This window comes from Phyllostomus hastatus, unplaced genomic scaffold, assembly GCF_019186645.2.
Source record: "Phyllostomus hastatus isolate PE091 unplaced genomic scaffold, TTU_PhHast_1.1 phas_contig_16, whole genome shotgun sequence".
Classification (NCBI taxonomy): Eukaryota; Metazoa; Chordata; class Mammalia; order Chiroptera; family Phyllostomidae; genus Phyllostomus; species Phyllostomus hastatus.
Window position 1 is genome coordinate 23,683,321 of NW_025333643.1, and position 25,235 is coordinate 23,708,555.

Consider the following 25,235-nt stretch of genomic DNA (forward strand, 5'->3'; position numbering starts at 1 on the left):
AGGGAAGTCTAGCTCCCTGAAGGGTTCTTGTGGATGGCTCACACAGATGTCTTAGGGTGGTTGTGGGGCTTGGGAATGATCAGTTGTCACATGATCATTATCTGGTGGCAGTTGAGCCTGCCATGATCACAAGTTGTTTCCCATTGGTCAGTGAGGCTATAAAATAATGCTTGCATACATATCCTTGTTACCATTTAATTGCCAAAATGACTACTGTATTTTTCAGAACATGATATTAAGAAAGGTGTTATTGGTTTTTCAGGGTTCTTTGTGAGGGTACTTGATGTGAAGTTCCAATAAACCAGCAGCTGCAGTTGCTGCAATTCTGTCTTCAGCCTCACAATGTTTCCATTGGCCAAAACATGCTAAGTTGCCTCCTAGTTCAAAGCATCCAGAAAATGATGGCAAGGCAGATTCACCTGATTTCCATGACAAATATGGTGATGTTGTAATAGTTAGTAGAGCCACTTTTTGTGTTGCTACAGGGGCATAAACAGCAATACAAATTGGAATAGAATGGAACCTGTCCCCTCTTGGCAGAGTCACCCTAAAGGAATAGAGAGTTCAGTAGTCAACCCAGCTTATGTAATAATGAATTGTCTCAATACCAACTCATAATTGATGCCAAGTGAAAGCACTATGCACACATTAAAATATCACATGATTAAAGAAACAAACTACATTTGAAACCTTAAAAAAAGATGTTATCATCATGCATTCTTTCCTTTCATTATGTGGTTAGGTTAGTTTCAACTACAGAATTTTACTGAAAGCAAGGAGTCATAGTTAGGCCTCTGAGATGGTGTTCTTTCAATCAAGGTGGAGTCCAGTGTTACCCCTACACTGTTCCAGTTTGAGAGCTAACAAGTGGTAGAGAAATTTCTGGGGGAAGGCGGGCAGTGTTTCTGACATAGCATGACCACCAGGTTCAGAGGTACCACTGGTGAAGCTCTTCTGCTCAAATGTTCTTTCCCATGTTCTCCACCTGGTAGAACCATTTACTTCTTTTGAGCCAAGCCTAGATTTTCATCTTCCCTGAGCTCTTCCATGGCTACAGTAAATAGGGTTGGTTCCTTCTCTCCCTCAGACCCTACAGCGTGTTGGCACCTTCCTATCACAGTTCTTATTGTATGACATCCTCATTACCTGCATTTGTACAAGTCTATAATTTCTAATTGCAGGAGGTTTCTTGCACTGGCCTGGTAAGTATAAGATGCTCTATCAACATTTGAGAAGGTAAGAAAGGAATAGAGATAACATATGCTTTGCCTTATAGAAAAGTTTATAACCATATACTATATAATCATGTCAAATAATGGGATGTGCCATATGTACATAATACTGGGAATAAAAGATTTATTAAAATGTCAGTGAAAATAACACTTAATGAAAACAATATTAAAAATAGTGACAACAAGCACATTATGCCATATGGTTTTGAGATATAAACTTATTTCCCAAAATTGATCCAGAATATAGAATTCCTGAATTAAGCTAAAAAAGCTTAGCAAAAAAGGTGGGTTATTTTCACAACAAAAAGATATAAAACAAAAAGAACAGCCTTGTGAAAACCAAAAAAAATAAAAGAAAGATGAACCATTTAGTCCTGGTTAAAGTGGCTCAGCTGGTTGGAGTGTCATTCTATAAACTGAAGGGTTGTGGATTTGATTCCTGGTCAGGGTACATTCCTGGGTTGCTGGTTTAGTCCCCAGTTGGGGCTTATGCAAGAGGCAGCCTATTGATGTTTCTCTCTCGTGTCAATATTTTTCTTCCTCTCTCTCTCTCTTTCTCCTTCCCTTCTTCTCTCTCTAAAATCAATAAACATGTCCACTGATGAGGATACAGAAAAGAAGATTAGCCATTTAATATCAAATGTGATTTCTCAAAGACTCAACTCAAAAAATAATTTTTAAAAGTGGACTATACTGGTTATATATTATTTTTATGGTAATTGAGATAAATAAGAATTAGTAGAAAGTAACAGGGTATAAAATTGTTATTTTCAGTGTTCTAATCTAAAGTTTTTAAAAATGAATTAAAATATAGGATCTAGCAGAAGTAACATCTGCTTTAGTGTGCTTAATAGGGTAATAATATGGGGCAATAAATAATAATTTATAGTTTTAATTTGAACATTTCACCTAAAATGCCATATGGTGTGCTTGAGTGAGGTATTGTTATATTATAGAATTTTATGATTTTGTCATAAAAAATTTTGTAATAAAAAAGAGACGTATTTGTTCTGGACCCTCTATATTAAGAGCTGCATATTAGAGACTCAAAGTGTATAGTACTAGTAAAATTTCACTTGAGACATGAGAAATAAAATGCTCTATTTTTGAGATATAAAATAAAATTTATTCACCCCTCAATGCAATATGATCCACAGTATAAATACAATTCTACGGTTTTCTCTGTGTACATTTGTAGATAAACTATAGCACTGAGAAGCTAATGTCAAATTGAAACACTAAAGTAGTAATTATTACAAAGATATACTATTCCAAATTCAATACTCTGTCTTTCCACTGGTTAATCATGAAATGAAAACAGACAATTCAAAAAAGCAGAAATGTCAATTTCAGAAGTTTATGAACAGTGGTCCAGCAGTTAGAAAACAAATGCTGTTGACCACAAAACAAAATCTATTTATAAAAGAACTGAAGGTGATAATTTATAAATATTTCACTTAATGAAATAGTAAGAGAATCCAGGAAGATTATTTTAATCTTGCATATATATAAATCAGTTAATTTCAAGAACCTTGTTAACAGTAACCAAGTACAAAACGGGTATATTTTTACTGAGAAACTAAGTCCCTGAGCTAATTACCATAAAGTGAATGTAAACTGAAGCTGGGGCTTCCTTAGCTCGCACCTTCACCCTCCCTTTGGTATCAAAAAGAAGACTTCAGGCCGACCTTCATTAGGTGAACTGAGCTAAATACAACTCTTTGAGACCTCTCAGTGGAGTTTATTTGGCTGGTGGGATTAAGTCCGCCTTGAAGGTACCTCACTGGTTTTAGTCTAGCAGATTACTCATGTGCCACAATCCACCCCAATTTCAATAAGAAAAACACACCAAGTGGCAGTTGCCCTTGGGCTCCCCTCCCCAAAAATGCCAAATTACTTACAAATGCCAAATCTCAGGAGGAAGAGTTGGGACGGCTTCCACTCTCTGGTGTGCTGTGTCTGGAGCTGCTTTCCGCTGAAACTGCCCTAGCACTGGAGTGGAAGGTCCACTTGGTGGAAGCACACAAGTGTGCTTTGCATTGCTGCTATGACCATCTTTTGGTGTTCACAAACCTGGAAGAAGATGTTATTTAGGAATCCAGCTTCATGAGCTACCCAGCCCATTTGAGCCTCCTTTCTTTGTTTCAAAAAAGGAAGATAATAAGAGTACCTGTTTAAAGGTTTGTTGTGAAGAGTAGATGAAACAAGTGATCTGTGGAAATATGGTGCTTTGTTAATAAAGTAATTAATGTTAGCTTTTGCTATCACCATCATCAAATGAGACAGGGAATGGGAAGGGTTCGTAAAACAAAGAACGGCCCTCATTATCATCGGTATTGTTACCACTCTCCTCAGGCCCTCTGCCTCTTCATCCAAACCAGCTGACCTTGTGTTTTCTCTGGCACACCCATACTTTCTCCTATCTTCAGTATCTGGAGCATAATGTCCATAACTTTTGCTATGGAATTGTATAAAGATGAGACTGACTCTATCATTTACCAGCTAAGTAACTTTGAGAAACTGATTTCATCCTTCTGAGCCTGTTTACCCTCCTGAACAACGAGGATAGTAATAAGACTTTTCTCCATATGTTGTTTATGAGAGTGTGTGCAGAGTGAGAACTCACCAGATGTTAGTTCTTATATTATTAATATTGCTATTTGTATCTTCCCCACCTCAAATCTACTTTCTTTAAGGTTCAGTTTAAAAATCTTCATTCATCCACATACCCATTCTCTCATGTAAACACATTCTCATGTCTTCTTCCTGCTCTGGGAGATTAAGGAATGAACTGGACATAACTCCTGGTACCAAGGAGCTCCTAGTATGGGAACAGAAACAGGGATAGTGCAATGTAGATTTATAAGTGGCCAAAGAAGCACTTACTTTAAAGATGGTGTTAATTTCACCTAGGAAAAATTTAGGAAAAGAGACAATGTGTGTACATCATGATTAGAAGCATGAACTTTCTTGTTGTAGAAATCTGGAGTTAAATCTCTAATTAGCTAAATAACTTTGGATAAATAATAATATTCTTTCTGAGCCTCAGTTTATTCATCTGTAAAATAGGGATAATTGTAGAACCTACATGATCAAAGATGAAGCAAAGATTATATATGGAAATCCACTTAAAAGTGTCAGAAGTTTCAATAAATGTTAGCTATTAGTAGTAGTAATGCTATTAAAAATAGGTGATGTCATCATCAAGCCTAGTGATGGGGACACTGAATTATGAGAAGGACTTGTACACAGGCTGGAGAAGGAGAAGAGGCAAGGAGGAAAACTCAGAAGTGAGAAAGAAGGGGATTTTGGCAGGAACCAGTGAGTGGCTCAGTTTGGCCTCTTTAAACACTATAATGTGTAGTGAGAGTGAGAGCCTGACATGGTTTGCCTGGAACTGAAGGTTCTCTTAGGAAGCAGTGCTTTCAATGTTAAAACTGGCTAAGTTTTGGGAAAACCAGGGTGAGTTGATCTCCTATACTTAGAGGGTAGTGGCCCAGCAAATAAGGGTCTTGAAAGCCATGTCAAGAGGTTTAGGCTGTATTTGTAGGCAATAGGAAGTTCTGGAAAGTTCTTGAATTAGGGACTAAGAGTTAAGAAGGCAATACATCTACAAAATGAAAGTTTTATCTCTCATCCCAACCAAATCAGTCTCCTCATTTTTTCTCCCATAGTCCTTTATTTGTATTTGTACTTCAGCATTTATCATACAGTCTATCTTAAAGATTTGTGTGTTCCCATAATTTTACAATATAATGTCCTTGATATCAAGACTGGATCTTTGCTGTTTTACCTTAATGTTGTCTTGTATAAAATATTAGCTCAATATGTATTGAATTAAATTGATAAAACCTATAATTCTATACAATACAATATTAATTGGCATTCATGATTTATCTCAATTCAAAATTGAACACAAGGTTTCTGTTTTCCTACTAATTATTCTTCTGGTCACACATAAAATCAATTATTAATATATTGATTAGCAAACCTACACAAAAAAATAATCCTCTGTAAAATCTAAGGGGGTATTCTTCCCCTCTTGATAATTTTTAAATTAGAGAAATTATTTCAACTCACTCATTCATTCTACCAGCAAATGCAGCTTAGTAATACTAGGTGCTGGTTCCTGTCCTGGAGCCTGAGGTATAGATAAGGAATTGAGGTTCTGCACCTTAGAGGCTGGCCAGTCTAATCCCTGAAAGACAGATCAATGGGTGGAGTTTTCATGTAAAGTTCAAGTGAGCCTTATGTCATTTTCAAATGCTGAACTCCCCCCATGGAAATGTCTAAGTACTATCAAATCAAAGAATCAAGTAAAAAGCAGTTATTTATTTTAATGCATATGGAACCATGAAGGAAACAAAGATATATCAGCCAGTGAGGATAATATATGATGGTATGGCTTTTTTTTTTTTAAGATTTATTTATTGAGCCCTGGACAGGTAGTTCAGTTGATTAGAGAATTATCTTGATACACCAAAGTTATGGGTGTTATGGATTTGATCCCTAGTCAGGGCATATACAAGAAAAAAACCAATTGAATGCATGGATGGGTAGAACAACAAAATCAATGTTTTCTCTTTTCCTTTTTCTTTCTCTCTCAAATCAGTAAATTAAAAAATATATTTAAGATTGATTTATTGATTTGAGAGAGAGAGAGAAGAAGGGAGGGATGGGGCGGGAAAGAAGGGGTGGAATTGATTTGTTTTTCCACCTACTTATGCCTTCATTGGTTGCTTCTTGTACATTCCCTGACCAGGATTGGACCTACAATCTTGGTATATCATCAAGACAACTATCTAACCAACTAAGCTACCTGGCTGGGGGGACCTTGGTGGTTTTAAAGTAGGGGTTCTAGGTCCAAAAATACATGGGTTCAAATTAGAGCTCTGCATCTCACTCACTTACTTTTGAGAACATATTAATGATTCTGATCCTTAGTTTCTTTATGTTCAAAATGGGAATAAAATAGTATCTACCTCATAGGGCTGTTGTAAGAATAAAATGAGGTAATACATTTAAAGCATATAGCACTGTGGACAAACTTTATGCAAGGAATATATTTCCAAAGCCCTCAGATAATGTAAGACAGAGCAGGCAAAGAGTGGTGTGTGTTTTTATTCACTGGCTAAAGGGTGCTTTTTAGTAGCCAGTTGATTCATTCATCCATTCACATCATTTATGATCAGTTGGCTGACCAAGATTTGAGACTGAGTGATTCTTGACAAACATTGGTTTTGTGGGTTGATTTGGGTTCCTAGAAGGTAGTTCCTGGGTGAAGATAAGAATGAGAATAGGCTTAGGAACCTCCAGGACATCTTAAAACTCTCCGGCATCTGAATATAGGGGTACCAGAATGAGAAGAGGAAGAGAAACAAGTGTAAAAGTTATTTGAACAAATAATGAAGGAGAACTTCCCCATTCTGACAAAGGAAATAGACTTCCAGGAAGTCCAAGAAGCTCAGAGACTCCCAAAGAAGTTGGACACAAGAAGAATCACACCAAGGCACATCGTAATTACATTAGCCAAGGTAAAAATGAAGGAGAGAATCCTAGAAGCAGCAAAAGAAAAGGAGACAGTGACCTACAAAGGAGTTCCCATCAGACTGTCAGCTGATTTCTCCAAAGAGACCTTGCAGGCAAGAAGGGCCTGGAAAGAAGTATTCCAGGTCATGAAAGGTAAGGACCTACATCCAAGATTGCTCTATCCAGCAAAGCTTTCATTTAGAATGGAAGGGCAGATAAAGTGCTTACCAGGTAAGGTCAAGTTCAAGGAGGTCATCATCACCAAGCCCTTATTTTATGAAATGTTAAAGGGACTTATCTAAGAAGAAGAAGATAAAAAAATGTATAGTAAAATGACAGCAAACTCACAGTTATTAAAAACCACACCTAAAACAAAAACAAAAACAAACTAAGCAAACATCTAGAACAGGAACAGAACCACAGAAATGGAGATCACCTGGAGGGTTAGCAACAGGGTAGTGGGAGGAGGAGAGAGGGGGAAAAGGTACAGAGAATAAGTAGCATAAATGGTAGGTAGAAAATAAACAGGGTGAGGTCAAGAATAGTATTGGAAATGTAGAAGCTAAAGAAGTTATGACACATGGACATGAACTAAAGGGGGGGAATGTAGGTGGGAGATGGTGTGCAGGGTGGCCGGGAATGAAGGGCAGGTAGTGGGACAACTGTAACAGCAGAATCAATAAAATATATTAAAAATTTTTTAAAAATCTTAAAAAAGAGGACTAAGAAATGAACCTGGCTGGTGTGGCTTGGTGAATGAGCACTGGCCTATGAACAAAGGGTTGCTGGTGCGATTCCCAGTCAGGACACATGCCTGTGTTGAAGGCCAGGTTCCCAGTAGGGGACATGTGAGAGGTAACCACACATTGATATTTCTCTCTCTCTCTTTCTTATTCCCTCCCCCTCTCTCTAAAAATAAGTAAATAAAATCATTTTTAAAAACTGTTTAAAAATGGATATTAAGAAATGGTGTCAAGATCAATACAGAAGGAAAAGAAGCAGCCATAACAAAGGATGCTCTGATGGCTCTTTTTAGGACATGCAATGTTAGGGTTTTCTTAGCCTGCTTTATCCAGTCCTGGGAGGGAAGTGGGTAGGATTAGGGTTAGGCAATCTCTGGAGGGACACTGACCTGAGGCCTGGCAGCCCATTTCACTCCCAAGCAAGTGGGTGAATGAGTCCTGCCAAGGGAATCTCAGCAGTATTGCACTCCACCATTACAGGAGTGTTGTCATGATTTCAGAGGTGGTATATAAAGGAAAGTTTGTATTTTTAAGTGACATAATTTCAAATTTATGTACATTGTTACCTTACTGTGTATGTTCCCTATTACTACTATTATGTCTCCTTTGGCTAATTCTTAATTACTAATATCTATATAACATTGCTTATCTTATAGCACTTTGATAAAGATTAAAAATCATGTATGTGAGGTACTTTGCAATGATCCTGGCACACAGCAAATATCTGGTGTTAGATGGTTTTATTAAGAGAAGGTCTGGAAATACACATGGACTCAGTAATAAATGAAGAAAAGGAAACTATGTTAGGATTCTAAAACTCACAGACTGACTTAAAGTACTGAGTGTGTCATTGGAAAAGTTTACATTATGGTATTTGACTAGTGGGTGTCTCAGTCTAGCTTTAGGTCATTATTTAATAAAGGTTTGGTTTTTGGCATCTTGTGGGAAGTCTCAACCAGACTGTGAACATTCCTTTCTCCTTACAAGAAAGAAATCTGTGAATGTTAGAATTACCCTCTGTCCATTGATGAAAATATAAGCAATGATAACAAGAAAGGAATAAAACCAAGATATAATAAAAGATCTAAATTCAAGATATAGGGTATTTATCCCCTAAGTCATCATATCAACTAACTTTTTAATATTGATTTTTTCACCTAAATCTTTAGAACATGAGTTCTCTTAGGCAGAGGCTAAATATCACTAACTGCTTTTTTAATTTACTGAACATGCAATCGATACTAATGTGCAGAATGATTATATTCCTTTTGGCTGTGTTAGTAAAAGGGATGATTATTTTTTAACAGTACATTTCATGTACTTATTTGCAAAGATAGACTCAAAACGAGGCCTTCTTCTTATCTCCAGCTCCTACTCTTTGCCCTTAAAATAGGGTTTAAATGCTTATTTGGGGATCAGAAACTATGTCCTATATTGATTTTGTTTCATTTTATTCAGTTTTGTTTTTACCTCCACAAGTACCTAGAGCAGTGCCTGGAAGGCAGTGGGTGCTCAGTAAAAATCTATTGAGCCCTGGCCAAATGGTTCAGTTGGTTGGCACATCATACTATACACCAAAGGTTGTGGGTTTGATCCCCACTTGGGGCGCATATAGGAGGCAACCTTTCAATGTTTTACTCACTTTCACTCTCCCTACTGTTACAGGGTACAGCCTAGAGGGGGGACCCCAAATAGGCATTTGAAATGGGGTCCAGAACTCAAGGTGTCCAGGAGATTTTAAGGTGTCTTCACCCCTTCCCCCACAGGTGTGAGTTGGGGGGAAAGGGGCACACAGAGCAAGAACATGCAGGGCAGCTTTGCAGCTAATCCATGGTGTGGTCATTTAACATACCTATAGCCTTTGGCTGGTCACTTAGATATGCTAAATAGCTATGGCCATGCTCAAGGCCAGGGGGAGGGAAAGGGGCCTCCCCCAAAGATGTGACTGGGGGGCAGGTCCTTCGAGTTACAGTGCCTGCGTGGGAGCTCGGAGAAGATTGGCTCCATGACATGGGGTCACACCTGCCCAGACCTATGATGGCAACCAGAAAAGCTAGAGAAGCAGCAGATTGAGGGCAAGTGTGCCTGAGTGTGGGAGGAGTCGGAAATGGGGCTGCAGAGGAAGATTGGCGTGGGGGATTTAAACCCAGACATGGCAGCCATTGAGGGAGAGAACCACGCGGACTTGACAGAGTGGAGACTCCCATGGCCTTGGGAGAGAGGACCACATGCCTTTGCCAGAGCGGGGACCCCCGCAGCTTTAGAAGGGGGAACCACCACCTGGTTTTAGCAGAGATCCCGGCAACTCAGCTGAGGGTGCCGGGAACCCAGGGAGGTCTCCCAGTCGAGATGGAGGACTAACTGGGAATAACCAGAGGACTGCCTGAGCCATGGACTTCTATTTCCTTTCCTGAGATATGGTACTCTGGACTGGGCAAAGGGGGAAGGAAGGACTATGTGTGTTTGTGGGTGTTTTAAGGGACTTCGGGATTTTGGTGAAGACATTAGGTCACTACTTGAAGTTTGTATAGCATTAAATAAACATTTCCTTTCCTTTTCACAAATCTCTGGCATTGAGAGACGTCTTTCCTCTGGAAGCAGACATGACAGACCTGGGGGCTTTTTTTTCAATAATAGTATATCATCCCAGGCCCCCCTTGTTTTTTCTGTAATGCTACCTCTCTCTTTAAAAAAATCTGTTGAATGAATGCATGAATTTAGAACTGGAAAGGGCATCAGGCATAATCTAGTCCTCACTTTAGAATAATATTGAGAGAGACTAAACCCCGATTAAGTCAGATCGAGGACCCAGGTCTCAGAACTTACCAACAAGGCACCTGTACTCTAGGACCAGTAAACCTGCTCACAGCATTGCTTGTCCGTCATTCCTACTCATTGTGCTCATTTTCTTAGAGATATTTTCTCCTCCAAAGTTAGAGGTAAAACAGACCATGCTTTCTTAATTTAGAGCCCATAAAATAATGTTAACACATCTGAGTTACCTTCATACTTTTTTCTTTCATATCTTTGTGAAACTTCCTTTTATTTGCAGAACATGTCAGATGCCTTCTTTAATCATTCTTCATAGTTCTGAGGTTACTCTTAATTATCTAAGTAATTCCACAAATTTGGAATAGTTCTAGATCATACATTAGACAGAGAAATGAGAAGCAGTTTGAAAGATATAAATCTTTTAAAAAATTATTATAAAAAACTATATATTCAGCATCAAAAGAGAAAATACTTTTTGAAAATCATCTACAATCTCATTACCCTAACATAGCAATGATAATAGCATTCTGGTGAATTTCTTTATAGTTTTTTTTCTTAGACATATTTTCTCATATTTATAATCACTGCACTGATATCTGCAAATTCTGATTATTCACTCAAAATTATGTAATAAGCATGTCCATGTTTCAACATAGTCTTCATGACCACAATGTTCATTGATTGTACAACATGGTACTGATTGCATACATTGCCACTGATTTAATTGTTTCCCTAAAGGTGGACCTGAATGCCTTTTCAAATCATTTGATATAACGCAAGTAGGGATGAGTATTTTGGGTTACATGACTTTTTCCATGTTTTGGCTTATATTTTTAGAACAAATTCCCCAAGTAGAATTACCATGTCAAAAAGAATGGACATTTTTATGGCTTTCCAAGTACATTTTGCCAAATTTCTGGTTGGCGGAGATAAAATTCTGACTTGAGTTAAATTAAGTGAGGGCAGCAAAGGAGATCTTGTGATAGCATTGCCAAGTGAAGGGACTAAAGATCTGCCACCCTGAAGCTGCTTTTCCAGGATATTGGTTTTTAAGCCATTTATTGAAAACAAGAGGACTCAGAAACTTTGATCCTCACCCCCCTCCCCTTTTCCACCCAAGAGATTCAGACAGAGAAATATGTTTCAGGAAAGAGATCTTAGGATAATGTTTTGGTCTAATTTGAATTAAGTGTGGTAAAGAGGGCTTCAGGCAGGTGCCTGTTAGCTGTATACCTCCTGTGTCCCATTGTTCCTGATTTGCCTAGCAAGGATTTTCCTGTCACATGTGTTTTGTTCTTCCTCAGCTACCTGTAAATTGCCCATTGTCACTTCTGAAATCTAATACCCTATTATCCCCCCTTTATAACTTGTGGAAAATGTCTTGTATACACCTCACTGTCTTTGTAATTTTCATGGATTTATCCATTCACATTTCTATGTGAATTTTCTATGCACATGTATTAAACTTTGATTTTTTTCCTATTATCCATCTCTGTTAATTTGGTTATTAGCCCATCCAGATCTTAGAATGTGATAGGAAAAGTATTAATATATTTTTATTGTTGTTCAATTACAGTCATCCCAATTTCCATGCCCCCCCTGTTGCCTCAGCCAGTCCCTTCTGCCCTGCCCCGTCCCCCCTCCCTATTAGTTCCCACCCTGTTATCCATTACCATTGGTCCTTTATAATGTTCCTCAACTATACTCCTCCTGTTCTTTCCCCTGTTATCCCTCTCCCCCTTTCCCTCTGGAAAAACTATTAATATTTTCTTAACCCCCACATAGGCAAGCTATTGTATGCAACAGTATAAAGAGAGAGCGTTGTTCCAAGCTAGGGTCTACCTTTCAGCTCAGCCTATGGAGACTCATTAGAATTCTGCAGGATCAGAAAAGTATTTCTTAGAAATCTGTATTAGAAACTCTAACTGCAGTGTTGACTCTTCCACATCCTATTTTTGACCTGTCACCACTATCTAACAGGCAAGCATGACAAATGGATGAATACATTTTCATGTCATTCCTTCTAATGAAGTTAAACATGTTCTGAATCTGTAACTTAAAGGGATGGAGCGTTACCACTTTGAGCATTTCTATAACATTAAACCACAATGTCAGAAGCCACCATGGCTTAGAAAGAGTCCCTAATCAAAGAGGGTCTTCAGGGGCCTGAATTTACCACTCAGTGCACATAGATGCTGATTGTTTTTTTCTCTGTACTTAGTTGCCAGGCTGAAATGGGACACTTAGGAACATATCTGAGTAAGTAACATCTGGATGATTCAATCACTAGAAAGGAACCCCATCTATTCTTTACCATACACCTAATTATTGGGTAGATAGCTTTCTCTCCTGAATGTTTATTTCTCAAACCAAGGAAGACTTTCTGATGTCTCAGAGAGTGGCTGCAGATGGATGAAGAATTAATAATGACTCCTAGCATTTGCAAATGCTTCACAGTTTTATAAGTGTTTCCACACATACTTCCTTCACAACAGCATTGAGAGTTAAGTACTATTTATATCCCCATTTTACAGATAAAACAGTGAGGGCTCAAAAGCATCAAATGATTTTTCATCAATCATTAGGCCAGCAAGAAGCTGAATAATGACTAAGATCCCTTTCTCTGATTCCAATCCTGTATGCTTGCTCCCCATCATCAGAAAGCACCAATCACAGAAACATTAAGTGACTGTTAAAAATCCCAGAGCCATTTCAAAGAAAATTTCTGACCATGAAAATTAAAGTTGATGGCAAATGAAAATTAATAATCAAAACTTGAGCCAGAATTGTCACAGAGCCCAAGGCAACAAAGAAAACTTGAGGACTAGAATAACCAAGTTCCAAATCACAGGTGCAGCTGCCACTGAGGCTAGGGAAGACATTGTGTCCAGCAGAGCTTTGGATCATGCCCTGTGATACCACATTTGTTCTTTTCAAATTATCTTTTCCTGTGTCTGATTTCTAATCACTCGCATGACAGAGCATACACTTGACCTCACATCAAGCTTTATTTCTTTTTTAAAAAACAGGTTTTCTTTATTTATTTTTAGAGAGAGGGGAAGAGAAAGAGAGAGGGAGAGAAACATCAATGCATGGTTGCCTCTCGTATGCCCCCTAATGGGGACCTGACCTGCAACCCAGGCATGTGCCCGGACTAGGAATCAAATCAGTCACCCTTTGGTTCAAGGGCATGCACTCAATCCACTGAGCTACACTAGCCAGGGCATGTCAAGCTTTATTAAGTGCATACATTTTGTACTATCTTTAAATCATCAGTGTGTCCTGTAGAACGTTCTTAACATTTTGAGATCTCTATGGGTTACCTGAGCCAGGCCTCAGCTTCATGGCAATTGCAGATTATTATCTACATAAGAGAACTGAGGTCTGAAAAGTTGTGCTTTGTTCATGGCCTACATTCAGGAAAAGTAACAGGGAGAGGGAAAAGAGTGGTTCTCCTACAAGTCAGGAGCTTTTTCACCATGACAGAGGGCAAACCAAATTTTTCCTCTTTCCATAGTCTTTCTAGCCAATAAAATAGAAATTCCACTCTTTTGGAAAAATTGAAAAATCATCTTGTTAACATTTCTTGATGCAGACACCGGCCTGCAGAGTCCATGTCATTATGGGTGAAATGAGACATTCACACGGACTACTGAGTCCGGTGGAGGGAAAGGGACAGCATGGCTTTTCTCTCAAGGGGAGCAAAAGCCTTGGCCTCTGCCATGACAGGCCTTTATTGGGTTACTCTGCCCATTACATGATGGTCCTCATTTACTATGCACAGGTTCAATTTAGGTGGTTACCTTTTACAGAAAACAAAGGAGCCAATGCTGCTAATCACATCACAGAAGAGGGATATTTGCAAATGAAAAGGCAAAAGTTGTTGAACCATTTACACTGGTCCTTGTAAGGTTTAGCAAGTTATTGTGCAGTAAATGTTTTCACTGGGGGCTGGACCCATATCAGGCAGGATGGTCTACTACAATTTCTCACAGTAAAAGAACCATCTGACTAGGGAGACATAAACTCTGAAATCCATGGCCTGAATTTGTTTACTAGGAGACATTGATGAGCTAGGCATTGGTCTGTTCCTGTGGCTTCACTTTGTCCAGCTCCCTGAACCTCTTTTCTGCTAGGTAGACAGTTCTCTCTACTCCAAGATTTGAGGGGGAGCATTCAGAATTTTCCTTTGGCCATTTGCCCTTGTTATATTCTCCAATCAGGCTTGGCCAGATATATCACTGGGACACTGGTCCCTAGCTACATTTTGTGCCAAATTCTCAGTTAGTTTAGGACCCAGGGTGGGTAAAAGTATGAATTAATTGGCTTAGGAACCTCAACAATTTCCAAGCCTTGATTTCCTTTCAGTTTGAACTAATATTCCTGCTCCTAGCAACTTGTCAGATCAGATAATACTCTCTAATCCAGGGTATCTCAATCTCAGGACTATTGATATTTGGTGCCATATAATTCTTTGTGGTGGGGCTGTCCTAAGCATAGTGTGAGTGGAACTCTCCAAGTTGTGATGACCAAACATGTTTCCAGACATTTCCAAACATCCCCTGAAGGACAAAATTGTCCCTTGTTGGGGAGGGGACCATGGCTCTAATTGATTATGAATACCTGCTGAGCCCTCAGTTAGAAGAGTCCTCTCCAAAATTCGCACGCCCTCCTGATTCCATTAGTTCATCTGTGGACTCATCAATTGTCAGCTGTATACTTCAAAGATATTTATGTCAGTTTCATTTGTTGTAATTTTGTGGTTCACATAAATACTATATAACCCAATGAAATATAAGGGCAAAATAAGATAATTTTTAGTTCTGTTCTAAGTTGAATAACTACAAAAGACTCCATGTGGCAGAGACCAATGATATTTCTCTACCATCTCTCTTTTCTGGGATATACAACTAAACAATTCCTGGCTAACCCTACAGTTAGAAGGAATGCATACAATTGAATTTTGGCCAATAAAATGTGGGCAAAAAAGGTGAACACCACATCTAGGTCTGGCACTTAAAACTCCCCTGGCTCTTTCTTCTTGTACTTACACATTCCAGAGGAGTCTCTGACAGCATAAGGCAGAGGCTAGCAAACTTTTTCTGTAAAGGGCCAAATAAACATTTTCAGCTTTGCATACTCTTTTTCTAAAAATAATTATGAAAAACTGTAGAAATGTTACAGGGTGCAGCCAAGAGGGGGGACCCCAAATGGGGTCCAGAACTTAAGGTGTTCAGGAGATTTTAAGATGTCTCCACCTGTTACAGAACACAACAAGGGGGGCCTGGAACGATATACTATTATTGAAAGAAGGCCCCGGGTCTGTTATGTCCACCGCCAGAGGAAAGACGTCTCTCAATGCCAGAGATTTGTGAAAAGGAAAGGAAATGTTTACTTAATGCTATACAGACTTCAAGTAGTGACCTAATGTCTTCATCAAAATCCCAAAGTCCCCCAAAACACCCACAAACACACACAGTCTTTCCTTCCTTCCCCCTTTGCCCAGTCCAGAGTACCGTATCTCAGGAAAGGAAATAGAAGTCCATGGCTCAGGCAGTCCTCTGGTACTTCCCAGTTAGTCCTCCATCTCGACTGGGAGACCTCCCTGGGTTCCCGGCACCCTCAGCTGAGTCACCGGGATCTCTGCTAAAACCAGGTGGTGGTTCCCCTTCTAAAGCTGTGGGGGTCCCTCCTCTGTCCAGGCCTCGTGGTTCTCCCTCTCAGGGCCACGGAGTGTCCACTCTGTCAAGGCTGCGTGGTTCTCTCTCCTAAAGCAGCACGGTTCTCCCTCAATGGCTGAGGTCCTCCCTATTCTGCTAAAGCCTCATGGTTCTCTCTCTCTGGGATGCGGGAGTCTCCACTTTGCTAAAGACACATAGTTCTCCCTCCTCAAGCAGCACGGTTCTCTCTCCTAATGGCTGAGGTCCTCCCCATTCTGCTAAAGCCGCATGGTTCTCTCCCTCTCAGGGCTGCGCATGGCTCTCCTTCTCAAAGCAGCACGGCTCTCTCTTCCAATGGCCGCCAAGTCTGGGTTTTAAATTCCCGCGGCCAATCTTCCTCTGCAGTCTCATTTCTGACTCCTCCCACACTCGGCTTCACATGCCAGAATTCATATCCTTCCAGCTTTACTGGGCTGCCATCATGAGTCTGGGCAGGTGTGGCCCCGTGTCCTGGAGCCAATCCTCTCCAAGCTCCCACACAGGCGCTGTAGCTTGGGGGATCTGCCCCCACTCACGCCTTGGTGGGGAAGTTACTTCCATTCCTCCGGCTCAGGGCATGGCTACAGCTATTTAACATATCTAAGTGACCAGCCAAAGGCTATAGATATGTTAAATGACCACGCCAGAGGGTAGCTGCAAGGCTGTTGCTATGCAAAACAGCTCTCAATGACCCTGCTCCATTTGTCCCTTCCCCCAACCCACACCCTGGGGGGGAGCGGATGGAGACATCTTAAAATCTCCTGGACACCTTAAGTTCTGGACCCCATTTCAAATGCCCATTTGGGGTCCCCCCTCTTGGCTGCACCCTGTAACACCCCACCTCCCCCCGCCCAGGGTGTGGGTTGGGGGAAGGGACAAATGGAGCAGGGCCATTGAGAGCTGTTTTGCATAGCAACAGCCTTGCAGCTAAGCTCTGGTGTGGTCATTTAACATATCTATAGCCTTTGGCTGGTCACTTAGATATGTCAAATAGCTGTGGCCAGGCCCTGAGCCAGGGGAATGGAAGTAACTTCCCCACCAAGATGTAACTGGGGGGGCAGGTCCCCCGAGTTACAGCACCTGCATGGGAGCTTGGAGATGATTGGCTCCATGACATGGGGCCACACCTGCCCAGACTCATGATGGCAGTCCAATAAAGCTGGAAGGATACGAGTCCTGGCAGGTGAAGCTGAGTGTGGGAGGAGTCGGAAATGAGGCTGCAGAGGAAGATTGGCCGTGGGGATTTAAAAACCCAGACTTGGCGGCCATTGAGAGGGGAGAACCGTGTGGCTGTGGAGGTGCAGAGAGGATCACGGCCATTGGAGAGAGAGCCACACAGCTTTAGCAGAGTGAAGACTCTCCCTTCCCGCATCCCTGAGAGGGAGAACCATGCGGCCTGGACAGAGTGGGGACTCTCCCTTCCCGCAGCCCTGAGAGAGGGAGAACCACACGGCCTGGACAGAGTGGGGACCCCCACAGCTTTAGAAGGGGAACCACCACCTGGTTTTAGCAGAGATCTCGGCGACTCAGCTGAGGGTGCCGGGAACCCAGGGAGGTCTCCCAGTCGAGATGGAGGACTAACTGGGAAGAACCAGAGGACTGCCTGAGCCATGGACTTCTATTTCCTTTCCTGAGATATGGTACTGGGCAAAGGGGGAAGGAAGGAAGGACTATGTCTGTTTGTGGGTGTTTTGGGGGACTTTGGGATTTTGGTGAAGACATTAGGTCACTACTTGAAGTTTGTATAGCATTAAATAAACATTTCCTTTCCTTTTCACGAATCTCTGGCATTGAGAGACATCCTTCCTCTGGCGGCGGACATAACGGACCCGGGGCCTTCTTTCAATAATAGTATATTGTCCCAGCCCCCCCCCCTTGTTTGCTCTGTAACAGAAACTGTTCTTTGCTTATAGACTGTGCAGGACAGGCCATGGGCTAGATTTGACCCATGGGCAGTGGTCTGCCAGCTCATCCTGAGGGCATGAATGTACAGCACTACCTTCCATAAAGACAAAAACCCTGTCATTAGGTACATGGAAAACAACTGTGAATCCTAGAATGATTCTGCATGTAGACTGTTTGAAATCTCTTTAACTCATTCCATGTTAAAGAAATTGAAAGTGGAAAGCATAGACTCTTCATTCCAGATACTGTGTAAGAGTTGTTGAAAACTCAGTTCTTCTTGCTGAAACAGTTAAGAAATACAGATCAGCAAGTCAGGTAGTTTGCAAGTAAATTTATCAATACATTTGCAAGGAAGAGAACGAGGTCTGTCAAGAGTGGGGAGACAGGCCCCAAGTCCCTTATCCTGAGGACTTATAAATTCAGGGGGTGGGGTGAGGGTTAATATGACATTAGAAAATGGGAATTATATATTGATTGGTGAATAATGGCAGTACTGACTATATATGTTTTCTCCCATGGAGGAAATGACCACCTAAACATAGGCATGTGTAGGGGTCTGTTCCCAGGGTCCTTATTTTCTGCTCCAGGCAATATCTGGTCATCTGTTGTGAAACAGTTACTGAAAGAAGCAGTTAGTCAAAATTCTTTTTTTTTAGAGGTTGGTTTTCTTTAAAGAGCTTAAAATATGCTGTATACTATGTACTAAACTAAAGCTATTTCTCAACATTTTAGCTTGTAAAACTATTTTTTAATTTTATTTTAATCATTGATTAAAATTCTTTTTTTTTTCTGTTAAGAACAATGGGCTCCCTCCCATCCTTTTTCCACCTTCCTCATTTTCTGACTCCTACATAATATAAGGAAGAAAAATGCACAGATTTCAACTGGCAGATACAGTCCAAGGTGAGGCCCCAGTCTTACACCAAAAGACTGGTGAAAATGAACATTTATGTTTTGATTTAAAATTAAAAATTTAAACTGAGTACTATGTTTGATTCTGTTTTAATAGACTTTTATTTAAGTAAGAGGGCTTCTATTTTAACTCTGCATGACAACAAAGGAGATGAAAAGAAAGCCCTAAGGAAGCAGGATAGGACCACAATACAAGACGTTCATACTGGGTTGGACATCAGTTTGCACAGATAGGTATGGTAATACAATGTTGCAGTGTGCTACAGGCAGAAATGTTAGACTGTCTCAATGTTTTTCATACAAAGCTATAGGAAAACAGCAGTTAGTACAGTTTATTTAATATAGATGGACATGGGCAGACATGAGAATTAGCTAAGGAACATTAAAAAGAAAAGTCAGTCATCAGGTCACACTAATGTGTCTACTCATTCTAACACATTTTTTTAAAATCAAAATAGTGGTATTCACCACATGGAAACTCTACACAGGGTAAGTTTAGTAGTTATAAAAATTAGATACTTCTGGTCAAGATGGAGGCATAGATAAACATACTTCACCTCCTCCTGGAAACACAGAAAGAATTACAAATAGATATCAAAACAACCCAGAACCATCAGAAGATCAAACTGTATAGAAGTCTGACAACCAAGGATTTAGAGAAGCCACATTCATCCAAATGTGTAGGAGGGGTGGAGATGTGGAGATAGGCAGAGAGTTATGGAGACACAGTGTGGTACAGAGAGATGGAGGTGGCAGAACAAGTGGTTTCATAATCATATGTGGTGGGTAAAAATCAGGAGAGATACCTTGGGAGGGAGCAATCTTAACCCCAAACCAGTCTACATGGCCCAGGGTTCCGGTGCCAGGAAATTTTATGGGGATAAATCCCCATAAATTCTGGCTGAAAAAACCAGTGGGTGTTGGGGCTGTGGAAAAACTGCCAGATTTTCAGAAGAATTGGCCTAAAGGGCCCACAGAGACTTAAAAAGTATGTGGACTTCCTCCCCCCTGTGAAATTCAGCACCAAAGTAATAATTGGAAGGGCACCAGTGACACAGGGGGAGCACCAGGAAAACTTCCAGAAGCTAGGCAGTGGCACTGTCCCCTCTCTGAGTCCTTCCCCCACACAGAGCCACAAAGCAGTGAAGCAGGTTCCCCCACCCTGGTGACTACCTAAGACTCTGCCCTGCACAAGTTACAGGTGCCTTTTCTACAACAGGACATGCTACTAAGAGAGGGAGTCAAAGCAACCCTATCTAATACACAGAAACAAACATAAAGAGGCTGCCAAATTGAGGAGACAAAGAAATATGGTCCAAATGAAAGAACAGAACAAAACCCCAGAAAAAGAACTAAAGGAAACTGAGATAACCAAATTACCAGATGCAGAGTTCAAAACTCTGGACATTAGGATGGTCAAAGAACTCATTGAGTATAGCAACAAAATAACAAAAGACCCAGGGAGAAATGAAGGTTACACTAAGTGAAATAAAAAAAAATCTACAGGGAAACATCACTGGAGGGGATGAAGCTGGTATTCAAATCAATGATTTGGAACATACAGAAGAAATAAACATTCAACCAGAAAAGGAAGAAGAAAAAAGAATTTTAAAAAACAAGGATAGTATTAGGTACCTTTGAGAAATCTCCAAACATACCAACATCTGAACTATTAGGATGCCAGAGGAGAAGAGAAAGAGCAAGAAACTGAAAACTTATTTGAAAAAAAAAGAATGAAAGAAAACTTCCATAATTTAATGAGGGAAATAGACATACAAGTCCAGGAAGCACAGAGTCCCAAACAAGTTGGACCCACAGAGGACCACAACAAAACACATCATAATTAAAATGTCAAAAGTTAAAGATAAAGAGAAAATCTTAAAAGCAACAAGAAAAAAAAAACCCAGAGAATTACCTACAAAGGAATTCCCATAAGACTATCAAAGATTTCTCAAAAGACACTTTGCAGGCAAGAAGAGACTATCGAGAAGCATTCAAAGTGATGAAAAGCCAGGACCTACCATCTAGATTACTTTATCCAGCAAAGCTATCATTTAGAATGGAAGGGCAGATAAAGTGCTTCCCAGACAAGGTAAAGCTAAAGGAGTTCATCATTACCAAGCCATTATTACAGGAAATGTTAAAGGGCTTATTTAAGAAAAAGTAGATCAAAACTATGAACATTAAAATGACAACAAATTCACAACTATGAACAACAGAATATAAAAAACAGACTAAGCAAACAACCAGAACAGGAACAGACTCATAGATATGGAGAACATTTAGAGGGTTATCAGGTGGGAGTGGGAAGGGAGCAAATGAGGGAAAAGGTGCAGAGATGAAGAAGTATAATTGGTAGGTACAAAATAGACAAGGAGATGTTAAGAATAGTGTAGGAAATGGGGAAGCCCATGGACATGACCCATGGACATGAACTAAGTGGGGGTATTGCTGGAGGGAAGGGGGTACTGGGTAGAGGGAGGAAAAGGGAGGTAAACTGGGACAACTGTAATAGCACAATCAATAAAATGTTAAAAAATAATTACATAGCTTACCCTATCCTCTCTCTCCTACAATTCCTATCAGCTCTCATAATACAATGTTTGCAATTTTCTTAGTCACCTCTGGCTGCTATAATAATATACCATGGATTAGGTGGCTAAAACAACAGAAATTTGCAAAATTTGAAAAATATTTTCTCACAGTTTTGCAGCCTGTAAATTCAAGATCAAGGTACCACTATGGTTGAGTTTTGATGAGAGTTTTCTTCCTGACTTGTAGTTAAGGAAACTATCCAGAATGGTAAGAGAGTTATAAGAAGGGGAAAAAGCAACAAAGAATGTAATTAATATGTGTAAATATAAATAAAGCTTGGGTAAAGGGGAGATAAATGGTGATGGAAGGAGACTTCATGTGGGGTGGTATACACACAATACAATATATAGATGATATATCATAGAATTATACACCTGAAACCTATAAAATTTCATTAACCAACATCACCCCAATAAATTCAATTGAAAATCTAAATAAATAGACTTCAGGCCAAGATGGAGACATAGGTAGACACACTGTGCCTCCGCACACAACCAAGATAGGGACAACAATAATTTAGGAACAGAATAACAACCAGGAGTGACAGAAAACTAAACTGTATGGAAGTTGGACAACCAAGGAGTTAAAATAGACACATTCATCCAGACCAGTAGGAGGGGCAGAGTTAGGCAGCCAGGCAGAGAGGGGTCGAGGCACAAAGAGTGGTGGGACTGGGTGTGTAAGGCATCCCAGGAATGCAAGACCACAGTGGGTGGGCCCTGGGCACACAGACAGTGGCTGGCAGACCCCAGGTGCAGGATGGTAACCAAAAGACCCAGCAAGGCGGTGATTGTGAAGCAAGGCACTGCACGCAACCCAGGGTCCCAGCACTGGGAAATAGAGCCTCAGGGCACTGATTGAGAACACCTGTGGTGGTTGAGGCACAGGGAGATACTCCCAACCTCACCAGAGATTTCATTGGAGAGACCCACCGAGTCCTAGAAAATGTACAAGTCCACCCACATGGTAATTGGCACCAGAGGGACCCAGTTTGCTTGGGGGAAGCAGCAGAAGGGACTGAATTCCAACAGAGAGCAGAGCAAGCACCATTGTTCCCTCTTGGACCCCGCCCCCACATACAGCATCACAACCCAGTGACTGGGTTGCCCTGCCCTGGTGAACACCTACGGCTCCAGTCCTCATACGTAACAGCTGTGACAAGACAAAAAAAATGGCCCAAACAGAAGAACAGATCAAAGCTCCACAGCAAATACAACTAAATGATGAAGAGATAGCCAACCTATCAGATGCACAGTTCAAAGCACTGGTGATCAGGATGCTCACAGAACTGGATGAATTTGGTTGAAAATTAGATGAAAAAATGATGGGTATGCTAAGTGAAATAAAGGAAAATGCACAGGGAACCAACAGTGATGGGAAGAAAACTGGAACTCAAATCAATGGAGTGGACCAGAAAGAAGAAACAACCAAATAGAAAAGAGTGAAGAAACAAGAATCAAAAAAATGGGGAGAGGCTTAGGAACCTCTGGGACATCGTGAAATATTCCAACATTCGAATTATAGGGGTACCAGAAGGGGAAGAGGAAGAGCAACAAGCAGAAAAATTATTTGAACAAGTAATAAAGGAGAACTCCAATCTGGCAAAGGAAATAGACTTCCAGGAAGTCCAAGAAGCTCAGACACTCCCAAAGAAGTTGGACACAAGAAGAATCACACCAAGGCACATCATAATTACTTTAGTCAAAGTAAAAATGAAGGAGAGAATCCTAGAAGTAGCAAAAGAAAAGGAGACAGTAACCTACAAAGGAGTTCCCATCAGACTGTCAGTTGATTTCTCCAAAGAGACCTTGCAGGCAAGAAGGGGCTGGAAAGAAGTATTCCAGGTCATGAAAGGCAAGGACCTACATCCAAGATTGCTCTATCCAGAAAAGCTTTCATTTAGAATGGAAGGGCAGATAAAATGCTTCCCAGATAAAGTCAAGTTCAAGGAGGTCATCATCACCAAGCCCTTATTTTATGAAATGTTAAAGGGACTTATCTAAGAAGAAGAAGATAAAAAAATGTATAGTAAAATGACAGCAAACTCACAGTTATTAAAAACCACACCTAAAACAAAAACAAAAACAAACTAAGCAAACATCTAGAACAGGAACAGAACCACAGAAATGGAGATCACCTGGAAGGTTAACAACAGAGGAGTGGGAGGAGGAGAGAGGGGGAAAAGGTACAGAGAATAAGTAGCATAAATGGTAGGTAGAAAATAGACAGGGGGAGGGCAAGAGTAGTATGGAAAATGTAGAAGCTAAAGAACTTATGACACATGGACATGAACTAAAGGGGTGAATGTGGGTGGGAGAGGGTGTGCAGGGTGGAGGGGAATGAAGGGCGGGTAATGGGACAACTGTAATAGCATAATAAAATATATTTTAAAAATATAAATAAATAAAGAAAGAAACCTTGATCATGTAGAGCAATAATGATAATGTGAGGTTTAAATTATGTCAAATAAAGTTCCTATAATGATGTCATCTATATCAGTTTATAAAATGGTGGATTTCTTTTTTTTATTGTTTATGCTATGATAGTTGTCCCAATGTTTCCCACTTTGCCTCATTCCCCCTTCCAGCCCCTCATTCCCATACCATTGTTCATATCCATGGGTCATGCATATATGTTACTTGTCTAATCCCTTCACCTTCTTTCAATCAGTCCCCACTTCCCTGCTTCCTTCTTATAGCTGTCAATCTTTCATAGTTCTCTGCCTCTGATTCTGTTTTGCTTGTTAGTTTATTTTGTTCATTAGATTCCAGTTATTAGTGAGATCATATGGCATTTGTTTTTCATTTACTGGCTTATTTCACTTAGCATAATAGTCTCCTGTTCCATCTATGCTGTCACAGAAGGTAAGACTTCCCTTTTCATTGCTGTGTGATATTCCATTTTGTAACTGTACCATAGCTTTTTTAACCACTCACTACTGATGGGCACTTAGGCTGTTTCCACATCTTGGTGATTATACATATCGCTGCTATGAACACAGGAGTATATATATTCTTTTCAATTGTTGTTTCAGAATTCTTTGGATATATTCCCAGAAGTGGATTCATTGCATCATATGACAATTCCATGTTTAATTTTGTGAGGAAATGCCATATTGTTTTCCAGAGTGTTTGCAGCAGTCTGCATTCCCACCAACAGTGCACATCCTTGCTAGCACATGTTTGTTGATTTATTAACTATAGCCATTTTGGTAGGTGTGAGGTCATATCTCATTGTGGACTTTGTTTGAGAATGATTCACATGCACTTGAAAAGAATGTTTATTCTGATGCTTTGGGATGAAATATTTTGTAAACAGCAATTAAACCCATTTGATTTAGTGTGTCATTTAAGGTCACTCTTTCCTAGTTGGTGTTTTGTCTGAAAGAACTATCCAATGGTGACAGTGGGGTGTTAAAATCCCCACAATGACTGCATTGCTGTCAATCTCTTCCTTAAAGCCCACCAAGATTTTCTTTATATATTTATGTGTGCCCATATTGTGCACGTATATGTTTATCAGTGTTACATTCTTTTGTTGGATTGATACTTTTAGTATTATGTACTTGCCTTCTTTGTCTCTTTTTATGGCCTTTGTTTTGAAGTCTATTTTGTCAAATATAAGTTGCTACCCCAGCTTTTATTTTCATCTCCATTTGCATGGAATATTTTTTTCCATCCCTTCACTTTCAGCTTATGTAAATCTTTTTTCTAAGGTGGATATCTTAAAGACAGCATATATATGAGTCATGTTTTCTTATCTTTTCAGTTACCTTATGACTTCTGACTGGGGCTCTTAATCCACTTACATTTAAGGTTATTAATAAGTACTTATACATTGCTATTTTA

At 40.1% G+C, this 25,235-nt stretch overlaps 1 pseudogene; it reads left to right on the plus strand.

Moving 5' to 3' along the window:
• Positions 1-342: 342 nt before the first annotated feature.
• LOC123814565 lies at positions 343-559 on the plus strand (annotated as a pseudogene).
• Positions 560-25,235: the final 24,676 nt, after the last annotated feature.